Source organism: Cyanistes caeruleus, chromosome 1, assembly GCF_971803275.1.
Source record: "Cyanistes caeruleus chromosome 1, bCyaCae1.hap1.1, whole genome shotgun sequence".
Lineage (NCBI taxonomy): Eukaryota > Metazoa > Chordata > Aves > Passeriformes > Paridae > Cyanistes > Cyanistes caeruleus.
Genome location: NC_141701.1, coordinates 48,316,169 through 48,334,061, shown reverse-complemented (window position 1 = coordinate 48,334,061; position 17,893 = coordinate 48,316,169). Strand labels below are relative to the sequence as shown.

The following is a 17,893-nucleotide window of genomic DNA, read 5'->3' as shown; positions in this document are numbered from 1 at the left end:
AAGTACTCCCATTTTTCTAACGACACCAAAGCAGACTGTGGTTAAGTTCTTTGCTCTGAGAAAGAGTAGCTGTGCTGTGGCCCATAAAAACCAGTGCTGCTTACATCGGACTTTAATGCATTTGAATACCTTGTGTATTAAAAACCATATAAAAACTTTTCAGCATTATTTCTTTAAAAATTACTCAAGGAAATTGATCATTTCACAAATACCTTGCTACTTTTGGGGCGTTTTTACCCTTTTGTCAGTGAGTGTCTCTGCTTATGAAGGATACTTTAAAAATCATTTTTCCTTCATTTTATTTTAGTCAGAAACTCCTTGTGTCCACACTAACAGTGAAAAAAAAAAAAAAAAAAGTTTGAGGCTTCTTTCTCAGGAACATTTATTTCCTGTAAACAATTTTTCTTTTTTTTTTTTACTAAGGTAAATGTTGTGTGATACTCTGTGCAAGCCCATATTATGCAGAGCAGGAGGTGGATATGCCAATATACTTGCTTCAGCAGTGAAAGGAGTTCTGGCTTCCCCTGCCACTGCTCCTCATAGACGAGACTATAAAGGCATTCATGAGTTTAAAGGCACTTCTTTTATCCAAAGTGTCCACAGCATCTGCATGAAAAAAATGGCATGTTGAGATTTACAAGATTTCAAACTTAAACCTTCTTTGTGCAACCAAACCTACACCCTTCACAAGTGTACTTGCCTTCAAAAACATGCACTATTTCCATTAGGACATACAGAGAGATTGATACCTGTATTCATAGATTTGTACAAATAGAAAAAGAATATAAACTATTTTTCAGTTCCATGCTGGATACTTATATTTAATTATTATCCTTAGACTTAATTGTAAATGTACAATTTCTATGCATATAGCTATGCCAACTCCTTCTCTTGAAAAACATATTATGACAGAGATTCCCACAAAAGCCATGGGCAGGAAGGTCTCCCAGGGTGCCTTTGAAGGTCTCCCCCACAGAAGTTTGTCTTCAAAGGTTTTCCAAGTTCAGACATTCCAAAGTTGCAGCTTATTCTTTTGAAGCTATCCAGGAAGTTTTGTTGCTGGGTGGCCTTAGGACACTTCTGCTATTTGTTTTCTTCTGTCTAGTTCAGAAAAAAATTAACCAGGTGCTACCAGGAAACCAAAATAATCTACTTAGCAGCTTCCACAAGAGGGTGCAGTTGCATTTTGTTAAATCCAGAGTCAACCACAGTTAATAAACGGATTGCAGCAACAGCTGCCAGGCTGCCTACAGAAATGACTAACGAAACAATTATAGAAAAAAAATCATCAAATGTGGTGAAAGATGAGAAAAATTATATTGAAACACACTGAATCTATTAATAAACAGCACTGTCAGCTGATGTTGAATAAAAAACCTGGCCTTTCAAACCTCTGTGGGATTCATTTGTAATTTGTTTTCTTTGAGCTAGTGAAGAGCCACAAGCATTCCAAAGGGAAGCCCCCAGCTATGAAATCCACTCTTCCGTTTTAATTTGACTTCCCAGATGTTCCCAGAAACGCCATGAAGCAAGTAGAACATTTACTGACTTTACCAGGATAAATCTGGAGTGATCCGGGGCCCTTCAATAGCTCACCCTAAATTCACTGCAGTGTGGTGAAGCTCAGAGTTGTCAGTGGCCATTTTGCATATTGGACTAGCAAAGGTTGTTTACTTTACTATACTTTTCATTATGAAAGCCCCTAACAGACCTGCTTTAAGGACCAGCATCTCATTGTGAAAACTGCACACACAAAGAACATAAAAAATGTCACACTCCTGCAAGAACCAGGTGAAAGTTCGCATAACTTCACTGAGCAAATGATCCACATGCCAACAGGCATGATGCCAGCCATCATCTTCAAATGCCAATCAAGCTGTGTTTGTTGCTCTGCTCTCCTTGCCTGATGGTCCCAAAGCTCTGCAATCCCCATCTCTAAGAGCCTTCTATCCCTATGGGACACTTCAGCCTGGCACAAGAGGTAGGGCCCGAGTGTGAGTGAAATTTGAGAAGCAGTGATAGATATCCAGAGTGCTTGACACTGGCTGGTCTGTTGGCCACTTCTGCTCTTAAACTTGGTGAATCACCTGTTTATACTCTGAAAAGCATGTGATTAACTTGGGTAATAGGGAATAATAGGCTCTGTCTCCTACCCACTCTTGACAAGATGAAGCTTGCCCTGATGTAGAAGCCAGCACACAGTTTGTCACATTTAAAGCACAGGTTCCCTTGACAAATAAGCATTGAGATAGCCATCAGTTCTAGCAAGCCAGCCACTCATGGCAACTTTTACAAGGATATAAAACTTCCTGGCAAGTTATTCTAACTACCTGTATCCTAAAAATTCAGTAAGAGTATGGCAACCCTTATCCTTCCTGAAAATATTTTGCTGTCATTAAAAAGAGGTTTGTGCCCATTTTTCAAAAACAAATTTAAGAGTATGCTTCTAAATATTAAATAAGGAAGAATTTAGCTACATATTTTTAAAGCTAAAAGTACGTTTTTAAACATACAAATTTTTGCTTGGTGGACTGAGACTTTTTTAAAAAAGCAGTGTTCAGTTTTTTAAAAAAACACCTAGTCCTAGCAAAACAGTTGTGAAATCTCAGATGTGATTTCTCATGTCAAAGGCCCAAGCCTTCCACCAGAGGTCTTTCACATTTTTACAGTTCTCAAGTGACTTTCTGAAACATCGTATTTCAAATGTGCTGAAACACATCAAGTTATGCTACATGGATTTTATCAGGTTTGTTGTCTAGGAAATACACTTACCTTCAAATAAAATTCTCATTGCTAGGTTGGAGCAGTCACAAGATTCTCCTGAGAGGACATTTTCAAATGGACTTGGTTTTGGTTTGACTACTTCCCTTTATTGCTGCTCCAGAATTTTCTGCTCACAGTTTTTAATAGAAAAGTGGTTCCTGTAATATTTTTTTCCACAGGAAAAAGTTGGTTGTGTCAAAACAATGTAATGTCCCTTTGGGAAAATAAAAAAAAGAATCCAAAATGTTTTGAGTTGTCCAAGCAAATCTAAATGTTTGGCTTCAGGATGGTTTGTCATTACTTATCATGAGTTTGTCATGGTTTAGGTCCCTCATTTCCCCCCGTCATCTGAGGTTTGTGAATGGATTGCATTTTCCATCAAGAACAATAATGTCCCTTCTAGCTGTTAGGATGATGTATCAAATACGTCCAAGCCTACATTTTAAAACCAGAATATTTTTTGGAACTTTCTGTGTTTTTTCTTCACAATTAGAAAACAAAAGCAAAAATGTGGGATAATTTTGAACACAGTCTAATTTTCAATATGCTTAATCTTGAAGGAAAGAGGAGAAGGAAATTCTTGTGCTTTGAAAAATCCCACTTTAACCAAAAGTGAAAGGAAAAATAAGCAGAAGGAAGAAGCATCAATGTCATATATTTTTCTTTAGCTGGTATTTTTCTTCTTTCACTTACCTACATTTTTCTGCATATCATTAACTAGTATTGTACATTATGAGAATTATAAATGTATCTTCTTATCCCATCATGTAGAACTTATTCCATGAGAAATTAAATACCAACATGCAATGATATCTGGCTTCAACAAACTGTTTAATGAAATGTATGAAACAAAAGAAAATAGTGGAATACAATATTACTTAAAAATTAAAAAAAAAAAAAAAAAGCAAAGATTTATACATTCCCTCCAAAGTTTTACAGTTATCTGAAAAAACAGGATCAATTAATTGCATATTCAAAGAAGTAGAGGGGAGGAAAGGACTATTTGCCTCCTGCCTTTCTTAGAATAACTCAAAATTTGTATAAATATATGTTGGTAAAACTTCTCCTTTCTAAATATATTTGTCATTTTTATAGCTTGTAGTTCTGAATTCATGGCATATACTTAGTTCTTCTGAACCTTTACAGCAGTCTTTTCTTTTTCCTTTTGAAGAATATGAACAAAGGTTCTGGGTGGCTGTGATGTACCATCACCATCTTTAGCACTCATGAAGGCAGGCTCAGGTTTGGTTCTGTTCTGCTCCTTTTTTTCTCCTGAAAGCCAAGAGGTAAAGTGATAAAACATCAGGACAAATCAGGAGTTTGCAGAACAAAGATAAGAGTAACACAAAAGTAGTTTTGCTTCTTTACTAATTCCTGTATATTTTTTTTCTTTTTGAGCTAGGGGTGGAGAAGGTTAGAGCTGCTAACATTTTCCCACAATAGTTGTTGCATGGTGGGAGGTCTGTCCCAGCTTTGTGTTCCCATCTAATTGCAAAGAAATCCTGGCTTAGCCTTTGAAGCCTTGGAACAGAGCATCTCCCACCTCCCTGGCTTGTGAGAGGAAATGCAGAGAGTTTTTGGAGAACTCACCTTAGATCCACACCAAGCCTCTACATGAGAAGTGACTGTGCAGAGGCTTACTTGCCTTTGGGTCAGGTATGGATGTACTATTAACACCTACTGCAAAATGCATATCCCTGACATCTATGTTGGAGACTTGAGACATTTCAAATGCCTGTATCCAGTTTGGAAGCAGAGGTGCTGCTCTACAACTTAGCTGGTCAAGTTTCTTTCTTCTAACATGAGAAAGCAGCAGATTTTCACTTTACAAATGTCAGAGCAGTGAGGCAGACAATTGCCAAGAACAATCTTTGCCTAGAAAAAGTGGAAGCTGGGTGGCTATAGGCAATTAAAAACTCTCACACTCAAAAATAACAATTAACAAGGAAACTATACAAGCTCTGCTTGTAATAAACCCAGGCTTCTTCCATCTCTTCATGTCTTTTTCAGATGTCAAGAAACAAGTTTTCTACAACTGCTGCCTCTTGAGTAGTTGTTCTCTTGGCTGGCTCCATACCTCCATCATTCAACTCCAACACAGATTCTCAGGGAAGAATGGAAGAGACTGTGCCTGCTGCACGGGAACAAAGCAGATAATGATATGCAAACCAAAGGGTATTTACCTGGAGTGAGGTGGGAGCTGAAAAACTCCATGCCGAACCATGTAACATCTAAACATCAGGAAAACAGAGCCATCTAGTCTTCCCTATTCCCCACCACCAGTGCTATCTCCTTATCTATTAATACAATCCCATTGGATTTTCCTAAATTCTGAAATTTCAGAAAATTCAGACTGTTCTGGCTGTAGGTAGGATAAGAACTCACTGGTGTCCCTATGTTACTACCTTTTTCCTCATGTCAGGGAGCACAACAATAGATAGATAGATAGATAGATAGATAGATAGATAGATAGATAGATAGATAGATATCATTCCCTAACTAAATTGCATCAACATGTTCTTGGTTTATAAAAAATGATTAGGAGACGTAAACTAAGATCACGTTGGCAGAGCTGAAAACCTATAGGAAAAAAAACCTACAGTTGTAGTTACACCAGCAGACCAGAGAGGATTGTAACCTCCACCTGAAGGAATGGTGATGAGAAAATTAAAGTAATGAGGAAAACAATAGAAATGAAGGGCATGCTGAAAAAACAAGCCCAAATATCTGACAGGTGTCCAGTTTCCTCAGATCTCTAAATGGTGCACAACAGTTATGTCCACCTCTAATGGTGAACAGCCCCGTCCTGATCCAAGCTCCATTCTAAGGGTTTGTTTGACATCACAGATTGAGGGAATGATTTTGCTCCTGGAACTATTCCCAAAGTAATAAATTTCATCACATTCATCTTTGAATTAAGAAGGAAGGCTTTCTGATCCTCAGGGTTGTAACCAACCATTATCCTCAAAACATTTGGGAAGAAAAAATAACCTGTCACATAAAATTCAAAAGATCTGTTAAGCATCTAAGTATAATGTAGGGCACTCACACAGCCTGAGGAATTCGTTAATCTTTAACAACATGGTAGCTGAGAGGAAAAGACCACACAGAGTCCCAACTAAAGTTTAACTACTGATATAGGAGAATAAGATATTTATTTTTTTTTAAATTCTATTTCACTTGGCTTTGTGTTTATGAAATCATGTATAAAAGCACCACAACAGCATGTGTGTTGAACAGTAAAAATTCAGGATGCCCTGAAAAAGAGGGCATTTTGATACAGAATCCCCTTCCAGTGCTCCCTAAATGCCATTTTAACTTGGACTCTGCAGCTATTAACATTATTAAGCATTACTCCTGCAATAATGTCTTAAGTAGTCAGCTCAAAGAAAAAAAAATACATATAACCAGTATGTACATGTACAAGTCTCCCTAAGTCAGCAGAAATTACATCTTTATACTGGCTATCAAATGAGGTCAGAATCTTAAAGGCTATGAATGACTCTGGCAGTGATCTCAAAACCAACCCCAGTTCAGGTCAGCTTTACTGCACAAACTTCTTTTCCTCCTACTCTTTGTCCCTTTCCACTCTCCCTAAGAGTACATGACCTGCTTTGTGAGGAGGAAGGCACACATCCCAAATCTCTCAGAATACACAGTGGCACAAGTAATGATATTATTTTCTTCTGAACATGTATGATTTCACAGGTTTCAGAGTTTTCAAACATGAAATTTAAATGAAAAATAAAAAAAGAATGTGAGCAAGCTTCCCAGTTAAATCACGCAAGAACCAAAGACACAGGAAGTGAAGTTGCTGCCAAAGCAGGGTTGAGTGTTAAGTGTTCATCGCACATAGCACTGCCCTTGGAACAAAAGCAGTAGTTATTTTAAGTAACCATAAGCAATACTCATGTGCAATTCAAAGGAGATCGGATATAAAGAGATAAAGATTAGAGTACAGCAATACGGCTTTCATTATACAATGTAATCCAGCATGTCTGATGTAACTGGATGTGACACAAATGTAAATAGCAACAGGTTTGGGAATACAGGGTTTTCAAAGTCTAACATGCTTATAAGCATAACTTTTAGTAAGTTCAAAAACAATCTTTGAAACAATGTTTTTCAAAAAGAACCCTCCACATACTTGCTAGAAGTATAATATGCATAAATAATTAGACATGTTATGCAAGATCAAACAGAAGTGCTATTTGAGAAAGAACAGAATATTGAACCTCACAAAGACATGCGGGCACAAACACAAAGATCCTGGCCATTTAGAGATGCAGATGCATTTAAAGGCAAAATGGGACATCTTAAGATGTTTAACACAAGGCTTAAATAGGATACTTGCTTCAGAATAGGAAATAACTACAGATCCACCACACAGTGACTTAGCACTCAATTTCCTTACTAAACTACTATACTGGTATGTAATTTGCATTATATCCAAGGAAGATGTTTCACTTTTAAACATCAATGATTTTATTAATAGCTTATGGAATATTAAATAGAAATTAACATGACAAAAACTACCCACTTATTCACTAATTCTTAGAATATTCAGATTCAAAAGAAATGTATTTGGGATTAAAAAGAAATACCTATGTTTTGCTAAGCACCATGTTCTTAAAATATTGATCCAAGAGCTTCAAAGTAAGCAAATGACTAATACTAATTCCAGGATGAACTGCTTCTTTGTAATATGATCACACAGTACAATGAGCAATGGGAACTTTGCACATGAATTTAGGAGGTGCTGCTATAAAATACCAGTTTTTATAACGGGTATATATTTTATTTCATAAAATACACTTTCAAAGAGCAATAGCTAGGATGAGGCCTTGACTACCTCAGTTATTTCTCAAAATGAAGGAATTAATTTGGGTCCAGAAACATTTTTTATTTCTTTTAAAAGAAAAAAAAATGTTTTCTATGAACCACTATAGTGTTTTTCTATTTATTCTGAATTGTTAGAAACCAAAGTGTTTTCAAGAATGTCTAGATGTTTTCAGGTTACTATCATGTTAACTAACCTGAAACCCAGATTAACTTTTGTCATGTACTGTTAAAGCTCTTTATAGCATCAACGTATTCACCTCCTTCAGTATCTCAGGATGCAAGTCCTTTATGCCCCAATTACAAACCACTGAACCCATAACAGTGTTTGAAATATCTTAGTCTGTCTTTCTCCATCTTTATTCCTCTGTTCCTCCTTCTTTCTTTCTGCTCTTATACCTGTATTTGCCCAGATCACCCTAAAAATACGTGGCATAATATGTATCTGATGCTAGCATACATTTTTGGTTCTTCTTTTCAAATTATTCAAACACATTAAGGATTGTATAAATGATTACTTACTTTAGAAAATAATTCAAATATACAAGAATTTTCAAAATTGGAGAATACCTTCTTAAATGTAGGCTATTTGCAGAAATCCTCATTATTAGGTTAATGCCAACTAACCTCACAACACAGGTGAGGAGTTAGTGAATGCTGAGCCTGTCTGAAGGGCTGTTTGGGAAACTGTGTCCAGCAAACGGCAGCAATGAACACCTGCACCAGTGGCTTCTTACACTATATTCCAGCTAAAACATTTGGGGGCAGCTCCTCCCTCCCCCTTCCAGCACAAGGCCAAAAACATTAATTTAAAGCAAAAGAATAAAAGAGAGGAAGTTTCTAGAAGCAGGCACTGGCCTTGCCCGATGAGCAGCTGAGATTTGTGGTAGTTTTGGCTGCTTCAGTCTCCTGAATTGGTCAGTCCACCTGCACTGCAACACATTTGAGAGCCCACTCAGGAATGGGCACGGTAAGGGAGCTTTACCCAGATATCATGTGGCAGACAGGTTGCAGGCTGCCTGGCTGGCAGGCAAAAGGTGGCAATGACACGCCGAGTCCCATCCTGTGTAGGATTAATCAGGCTGAACCACCAACAGTATAATCGTTTTAAGTCACCTGTTCAACAGCTCCTTATAAAAAGCACACTCTGAGAACACTCAGACTATCAGTGACAAGTGCATGACAATTTAAGAAGCAACCAATTTTTCCACTGCAATGAAAGCATGTCTAGCCTCCAAGACTCCTGACTCAAACTCTCATCTATTCTTTCACACCCATATGGTGTGAGTCTGAGCTTGCTCTCAGCTATGGGACCGGTCAGCTTGTCTTCTCCCCAACTGCTTTGCTATTTTAATCACACTGTGCTTGAAATTAAGCGTGACAGTCTCTCCACTACTGACCGAGTCAATCACTGGTGCAGCCCCAGTACTGTCTGCGGCAGCCAATAGCACACACACACGTAATACAGCAAGTAGAGGACACAGGTAACAGCCCAGCCTTTCAGAAACCCACCAAATCATTCCTTAAGATGATCTTTAGGAGAGAAAGCAACAGGAGAGGTGTGATGAACTGAGAATCCAAACATTTTGGTACCACACAGGCATCGCCAGGTGCCACGAGAAAGGACTAATCCCATCCATCAACACCGAACCTGAAACCCAGAAGTCAAATTACAGCAACAGCTGGCAAGAGCCAGTATGTCTCTAACTATGAAGCTTTAGCCCAATGCCACAAAATTTCTTAAACGAGTCATTCTGAAAAGTAATGAAGATGACGACACAACTAGGTCTTGTGTTTTTCAGATATGTACATTTCACCAGTGTGCTGTAAAATTAACCAATCACTTGCCTGTGTATATAAAACCCCCCCAAATGATACTGGAGTTCAAACCTTGTTCTCACTCAAGATTCCCATAAGCTCAGTTGGAGTTGTGAATCCATGGCAGACCTAGAGCTTCAACCGGTCTGCAAACTGTTAAGTAATTCATTGCCAAGGTCAATTTGTAAAACTCACCACTGCTTTTTAAATTAAAAATCAATTCTGTATAATGTGAGTTAGATTTCTGACTGAACAGGAAATTATAAACTCCACCATTCTAAGGTTACATGAGAACAATTTATGGTATCGAGTCTCCAAATCTAGAACACTTCCGTTTTTTTTGTATTTTGTTAACTGTTTAAGTGTATCTGTGATCCTCTAAAAGCAAATACATGTATTTGCTTTATCTGAAATTCAAAAATACAAGTGGCTTTACTCTGCAGCATTGCCTGCAAAATAAACTGAGCATCCTGACTCAATTATTTTTCTTATGAATAAACTATATTAGGTTACATTTAGTGATCAATAAAATTACCATTTTATGATCAGCCTTTAAAGACAATAAAGCGGGAAGAGATGTAAATTTGACTACTAGACAGCAGGAAACACTAAAAGATAATGCTGAATGAGAACTGCTGATTTGCCCATGTAAACTTCAGTAAGTTTGGCTCTTTAGGTTTTTTTCTGTCCTTTCGCTCCTCCCTGCAGTCTGCAGTTCTGAAGGCTAGATGCATTTGAACCACCTTTTTCCACGAAGCCCACCTTGACACAACCCCGATGTTTTATTTCTTAAAATACGAAACACTGGCTTATGGAAGTGGGAAACCCGTAATGTAAAATTCCCCGGAGTTACTGATGCGTAATTTACAGGCTCGTTCTCTGCTCGGTGTTTGGCGACAGCTCTGTTCCGCGGTGCCGCCCTGGGCATTCCCGAGGTGCCGGCGCCGCTCCCCGCCGGCCGCCGCAGCACCCGCACTGCCGGCGGGCCATCTCGCTTCTGTTTGACCCACAGGAAATTAAACGTACCGAGCCTAAACCGTGGCCCACCTGAAGATGCCTAGGCGAGGAGTTTTAAAAGTTATTTTTGTTCGCTTTTCACGCACCACGCCGAAGGGCTCCGCTGCCGGAATCTTTCACGTTCAGCTTCCCTGGCAAGAGAAGCTCCCCGAGCTCACCAGCCCAGAACGGCACGGCGGAAGGAGCAGCTCTACCCGGACCGGGGTCCCCGCGACCCAAGGCCGGGAGTAGGCGGCCGCTCCCGGGCGAGCCGCGGGGCAGGGCAAGCCCCGGCTCCCTCCCCGCCGCCCCGCACGCCTCCACCATGTTGTCTCGGTGCGCAGCGGCGCGGAGGAGGGACCGCCGCCACCAGCCCGGCTCCGCGGGGGCCGCCCGGCTCCTCCCCGCGGCCTCCGGTTCGGGCGCGGAGGCGCTGCCCCGGCCGGGAAGCGCGGCGATCCCAGCCCGGAGCGCATGGAGGGAAACACGGTGCGGAGGAGGGGCCGCGGTGCCCACCGGAGATCCCGGCCATAGGGGCGGGGAGTCTCCTCCTCCTCCTCCTCCTCCTCCCGCAGCGAGGCTCCAGCTCCCCGCACGCACCGGAGCGCTCGGCTCCCTCCTCCTCGTCCCTCCTCCCTTCCCCTCCTCCCCGCTTCCCTCCCCGGGTCGCCGCGGCTCCGGGAGGAGCGGGGGGGCCCCCGCTTCCTTCCCTCCCCCCCTCCTTCTCCCACCCGCCACGCCGAGGAGAGGCAGGTGAGGCCCCGGCCGCGTCCCCGCTCCGCCGCCCCACGGGAGCGGCAGCCGCGATGGCGGCGGCGATGGAGGCGCTAGGCCCCGGCCGCCCGCCCCCGGCCTCGCCCCGCCGCCGCGCCCCGGGGGCGGGGGGCGTCCCGTGCCCCCGGCCCCTTCTCCTCGGCAGAAACTTTCTCGGCAACTTTCTCCCGGGCCCGAGCCCCTGCCCGCGGGGCCGAGGGGTCGGTCGGGCGGGAGCCGGGCTGCGCTGGGCGGGCTGCACGGGGTGGGCTGCGGGCAGTAAGTTTGTGGGGGAGGGCCCCGTTACCCCCGCTTGGCCCGGTGCCCCCCCGGCCCCTTCCCGCCGCGGCCGCTGCGGGCGGCTGCTCGTCCCCCGGCGGTGACGGCGTTCACTGCCCGGGCTGCTGCTCGGCGGGAGCCGCTCCCGGCGCGGGGCCGGAGGATGTAAAAGGGCAAAAATCAGGAGTCGCCTGTAGGTTGGCTTGCGTGGTTTTATCTATTAATTTTTCTTCCCCCCCCCCCCCCCCCCCCCGCCCCACTGTTCTGGTTTATATCCCATTACCGAGCCTGGAACACGACCGCTTTACATTTCTGAGTCATTAATTTAAACGTTCAGTCATCACGCTTCATCAAGGCTACTTGTCTTCCTTGCAGTTTAAAAAAAAATTGTTGGACACACACAGGCCCCTGTTCCTGCGGAGTCTGCACATAACGCTCTGTGTGGACACACAGGCTTGATGTCCTTAAAGTTGTGTGCTCGGGCTAAGGGCTAGTGTGACTTCTACAATATTCAGTTTATTCAGTATTACAAATATGTGAAATTTATTATATGGTTATTTATTATATTAATATATGGGCTTTTACGTGTCTACCATATGTGGGTATGGTCCACCTGGCACTGGGAAAACTGGGACAAATATTTCTGAAGCTCATGTTGTAAAGGTGTATTTAGATGTACCTGCTGAATTTAACCCAAGGCAGAGGCTGGTCATTAATTAAAAATTAGATGTTTGGGTTTACTTATAAGTGGCAGAATGTTCCAAAACCAGTTTTGAAACCTGGAGTGTGTTGACAAAGAAAGTGTATTGGTTTTCATGTAATAATTCATAGACGGCTGAGTGATATTTCAGACAAATTTTGTAAGTGAAATTGATCTTAAGTCAGGGGAGCCGGATACGCAAGTTTACTTCAGAGTCCTTCTCTTTCCTTTTTGGAAAGTAAGACGATGAAGAGGGTCAAAATTTCCTTGTCAGTTACCTTTGCAGTACCTCTGTTTGTAGGTAGTACTGTTCAGCCATAACCATGTTTTTGTAGGCTTTGTAGAAGTAAGAACATTTCCTTTCCAAACAACACTTTGAACCTTGCACTTCAACTCTTGTTTCTGATATGTGTCTGTAAATTTAGCTTATAGGAGCTTCCTACTGAGCATAGGCATAGAGTGGAGGGGAGACTGTAATTTGCACAGCCTGGGTGTTGTGGTTAATTTTGGGACAAGGTAGCACCTCTGGTGGCAACAGAGACAGCAGCATGGGCACTGTGCTTCTGCTGAATTTCAAAGAAAAAGGTCCAGTGGTACCAGGTGTGACAGTAGTTAGTAGCAATAAATGCCACCAATTAATTATTCCACGTGCTTTGTTAGCTTCATTTGTTTAACAGGTGCAGCTCAAATAGAACTATAATCTCTGTGTGCCTTCAGTCCCTCTAATAACTCTTCCGGGTCTTAGAAGATTTCAAATAAATTTGGCAGCAGAGGTCTCCCAGGTGAGCAGTTTCTACAGAGTTTCTGGAAGTAAGGAAGCTAGGTAGGATGGAGCTTTTGACCTGCACACCAGAGAGTTTATGGCGACACTTTCCTCAAGCTGGAAATCGATGGAGGAAGTGGAGCCTCCCTGGTTTTGCAGCTTGCAGAGCTACTGGTTCAGTTTTCAGTAGTTATTTAATACCTGGACCCCAGTACCATTCTATCCAGAATGAAACTGGTGAACCCAAGGTAGCTTTAATCTGGATTTTGTATTATAAAGAGGGATTGTCAAGGAAATATTTGTTAGTCAACAGTAGTTCTTTGGCTACAAAACAAATGAATGGAATTGAAAGTATACTTAAATTTTTTTCATTATTTTGAGATAGCAGGTAAAATGCTTCATATATTTTTGGTGTGCTGCACACTGTGTAACAGAATTATTGAAAAAGTCACAATATAGGGGTTTTTATCAATATCAATACAGCAGAGCAGAGAACTATTCTACTGCACCAAAGAAATGCTCTTTATTTTGAGTTTTGCACACTTCTGCAGCTTCTGAAGAGTGAAATCGTCAGTGTTCTGTCTGATAAGTCATGGCCGTCATGTGACAGCAATGCAAAAGTCTGTGGTGTGGCACATGTGAGATTATTTGGTCAAAGTTTACTTTATGAATAAACTGGCTGTATGGTTTTACTTTTCCATATGCGCTACCTGTGGACAAGTGCTATATTTTCAATAGATAATTCAAAACTTTAGTTAAAAGAAGTAAGTTCTTTCATCCATATTGCCTACTTGCATCCAACTGTTTTGCTGCCTAGTTTGATCCCAGTTTGAGTAAGATACCTTGATGTTAATTTAAAAATTGGTGTCAGTACTACACGAAAATGGCTTTAGGAACGCGTCCTTATTCTGCTGTGTCGAATCAAGCAGCCTTTTTCAGGTAGGACACCTTCTGTGTGTACGTACACAGCCTGTGGTTTCTGCAGAGTCTTTTTGAAAGGTTTCAGGCTTCTAGTACTGAAAGTCCTGTGCCTGTTGATGGAACAGATTGATCCATAAGGGAGAACTGCAGCTTCTCTTAACTACCATAACAGAATGGATTAGTTTTTGTCTTGCAGGAATCACCTCCAAATACAAGTAGATAACTCAGTCTCAGGATGTATTTCATTTCTGTTCTCCTTGAGAGTGCCAGTAGGAGGTTGTTTTATAGTGATGAATTATATGATGTGGCAGCCTATTTTTTATAATTTTTTGAATACAAACAGCTTTACAGTTGCCATATGGGAACTTCCTTCAATCACTACGGTCCCTGGCTGCATTTGCACCAATTATTAGAGCTGTAGGATTCCAGATTGTATCACCAATTGCTGGATTTTGAAGGAAAACCTGGACAACTTCCCATGTGTATGCTGAGTTTAGCAGGGGAAAGGTAATATTGAAAAGATACTGTCAAGTACTTGTAGGACAGGTTTAATTTTAGGTTATAAGAGGTCATTCTGACTGCCTTTTGCACTTAAGGCATCACTATCCTTGATGGTGCCAGTGCATCAAAACGGAAACTGGCACCAAAGTAAGTTACTGAAATGAGTGGGATTGCACCCTTAGGTAAAGTTAATATGCACAGCTGATTGCAGGATCAGAGGTCAAGATAGTAACTTCAATGCTGGAAATTGAGTAAGTAAACACTGTTACTTATGCATGATTTTTGTTCCCTTTAGATTTACACACATATTCTTTGAAGATGTAAAGGGTAGCTGGAAATAGGACAGGAAATGACCTCTCTTGTCATTTTGGCTAGGCACCGCATAGAGCACTGAGTTTCATGCTGTGTTCCGTAAGTCAGTGGACCAAAGCCATGCACAGCTGAAACCAAGCCCTTGAGCTGGACTTCTAGCTGGCACTGGCTTGTATCCAAGCCCCACAGCTCAGTGGGACACTGCTGTAGAGATCATCACTAACTGCATTTAAGGCTGTGTTGACTGTTGTGGCCAGACTGGGGTTTTGTTTCAATTTTTCTTGACTGTAGTATTAGGTAATGTTATAGAGCATGGTTGGAGAATGCTGAGGAAGTAAAACCTCAGACTGGAATAATTTGTATTTTAGCTTCTTGAACACTGTTAGTTGTTGAGTAGGGAATTGGGAAACTGTTTTTGCTAACCTGGCTGTATTTTATCTTTATATTTTTGGAAGGCAAATGCTTTTATGGTAGTGTTACATGTGACTTTAATAGGTATCAATACTGACTGCACCTGTATCTTAAATGTTTATGTAAATTTTGAATTCTGATGGTGCTACTGACCATCAAATAATTTGTCTTTCAACTTGTCACTTCAGGGAGATGAAAAACTTCTATGGCTTTTTTTTTTTTGGTTTTCTGTGGCTTTTTTCACACCAGAAGTCTAGAGAAGTCTGGGAAAAATAAATGATTCTGCAGAAGTGATGAACTCTTTTTAGTTGAAATTTTAGGATTAGCTAGACCAGGCTTACAAGAGTGAATAGCTTTATTTAACTCCATTGACAGTGAAGTTGAGTAAACTCGCCCACATAAGTAAATCTTTGTAGATCAGGGCCTTTAACTTTATTTTGGAGAAACTTTCAGGAGAATTTTGTGGTATTAATCACACATTTAAACTCAGTATTTCATATTGGGAGTGTTTGATTTAGTAAGGTTAAGTTCCTTTGCACATGCCCAAAGCACTGTAGTGTTGGAAAACTGAGGCAGTAGTAGTGTTTTAATCATGAAGTGAATTATGGAGTATAAATTCAGGCAGGCCTCAGGTATGCTTCTCAGGACTGATAGCCCTGTAGAAAAGAAGGGTCAGAGTGGAGGATGGTTGGTGTTCATGTTCCAAATGTTTGTCCGTAGTTCAGGCAAACATTTTGATGGTGGTGCATGCAAACTTCAGAAATAAAATAATGTATCTGGGCTAAAGGTTTTGAAATTTTGATGCCTACCTATTGGCCACACAATTGTAAGAAAAGGCAGTGCTTGTGTGAGGTATTTAAAGAGTAATTAGAGGGTGCTATGGATCTCTTGTGTATTGCAATAGTATAGCATTTTAACTGTTTTGGCAGTCAGCCAGGAAAGGGAGGCTTAAAACAAATTAATAGTGAACAATCCAGTTTTAATAAGTTATTTTAAGTATGGTTAGATAACAACATTAATATTTATGCTTAAAATGTGACAAAGAAAAAACAGGTCTCAGTATGTTATATGTATCTTCTATTTTATTGGAAACTAAAATCATGATTGATGCTCATAACCAGAAGAGTAGAAGAGAAACCCTCCAAAGTCCTTCTCTTTCTTTACATACTCTTCCTGTTTCTGGTTGATTTTTACCAGCTCAGCCTGTTCAACATAAATACTTTATTTTGCCAGTTATAGAACCCCAAAGTCCAGAAGCTTAAAGACTGCACCAAGGACAGCATGGCCACAGGCTTTCCTAATTCATAGGCTGCCTTCCTGAGCATCCAGTGTTGCTCAGAATTTCAGATGGTGGGGGCCCACGGTGAACCTCTGGTCTGACTCAGGTGTTTGGGCTTGATGGACTTCTGGTATAATTTATAAAAGCTGGCCTCTCAGTAGGCTTAGCTTAACATGTGCCTCACAGATGAACACTTTTAATGTTCTGGTCTAAGTATGCTCCACTGAAAAATGAATATAGTATTAATATCTAGAAAAACATTTTGTTTTTGAAGCGCACATTTATCTGAAACTAGCATTTGTTTGCCAAACATAGGAGAGAAAACATTATCAAAGCTGAGGTTGAGGGAGGAAATTTAAAAATAAATACAAAAGTTCTGTATTTCATTGTAAAGTGTTTAAAACAAATCACATAGATTAGTCATGCATCTTTTTAGTGCTCTTGTATCTCTTTTTTTTGAGGTCTGCAGTTGGAGATAAAAACCTAACATTACTGATTCCCAAACCAAGGTCTTCAGAAGAATATTAACAGAAAACATATGTAATGCTTCAGTTAGAAGTTGATCAGACCTAGTCTGTGAGAAACACAGAGTTAAACGTGACATTTAAGTGTGAAATTTGTATAAAACGGGGGTCTCAAAACATCTTAAAAATTACAGACCTGCACCAAACCATGTAGCAAAGTTCACATTTTAAAAATCTGTAAAGACACAGCATTTATATTCTTGTGAAGACTAAACAAGGGTGAGATGAAATGGAGGAAAGCTTATGGTGATAAAGCAAGTGGTTTGTGTCCTTCTTCCTGTACCTTCTTGAGCTGAAAACAGAACATTGCAGCAGAACAATTTGCAACTTCTGGTGTTTTGTTGATACCTAGTATTTAATGTTTGTGACTAGTTCCCACTGGTAGTTCAGTTGAAATACTCCACATTTCCTTAGAGATGTGAACTTGTAGCAATGTTCTGATGAAGCTGTGAACACACTTAGTAATGTATCTTATGAGCTTGTAGGTAATCTCTCCTAATAGAAAATCCTGCCATACTTCAGTGACAGGTGAACATGAAAATGTGGATTTTTGTTTTCTTTTTCCTAATGCAAATTTATGTGAGGCTTAAATAAGTTCTGCAAAGCAAAGACTATTCTCTGCTTTGTGTGATGACTAGCCCAGGTGAGTTGTGTATCATTCTTAAAAGAAAACTGTCCCTTACTGAATGGGGACAGAAGACTTGTAGTTTTCTTGATAGTTTGGAGGTTTTTATCCTAAATCTGAGCAGAACTTCTCTTTGATGCACATGTTCTTTAACTGAAGCCTACTAGAAAAAGTTGTCATAGATCAGACTGGAAGTCTATCAAGGCAAATATCTGTTGTCTTGATTTTTTTATTTTTTTTTCCAATCCATTTGGGATAAATTGTTAATGTCTCAAGTAATAATTCTTGGAAGTTTAGTTAGAAGCTAATTTTCAGAATTCTTTGAGCAACAGATGGCATTTCTCATTCCGCCTGTTTTAAATAAAAACTATTCAAGTTTTTTCCAGCTGCAATGTCTTAAAATGTAAGC

General features: G+C 40.6%; 1 protein-coding gene and 1 long non-coding RNA gene across 4 annotated transcripts in view; one reads left to right on the top strand and one right to left on the bottom strand.

The window, feature by feature from the left end:
- Positions 1 to 3,575: 3,575 nt before the first annotated feature.
- Positions 3,576 to 10,646, bottom strand: LOC111924002 (uncharacterized). The gene is made up of 2 exons (XR_002861401.2): positions 10,468 to 10,646; positions 3,576 to 4,035 (listed from the first exon to the last, which is right to left on the bottom strand). It is a non-coding gene; the product is annotated as an uncharacterized LOC111924002 (long non-coding RNA).
- Positions 10,647 to 10,737: 91 nt separating this feature from the next.
- Positions 10,738 to 17,893, top strand: part of YES1 (YES proto-oncogene 1, Src family tyrosine kinase) — a 49,748-nt gene continuing 42,592 nt past the window's right edge. The window contains exon 1 of one of the 3 annotated variants that reach the window (XM_086890965.1): positions 10,738 to 11,169. The gene's annotated coding sequence lies outside the window, so the exon portion shown is untranslated. The remainder of the gene's footprint in view (positions 11,170 to 17,893) is intronic. The other 2 variants (XM_086890975.1, XM_086890968.1) reach the window with 2 other exon arrangements.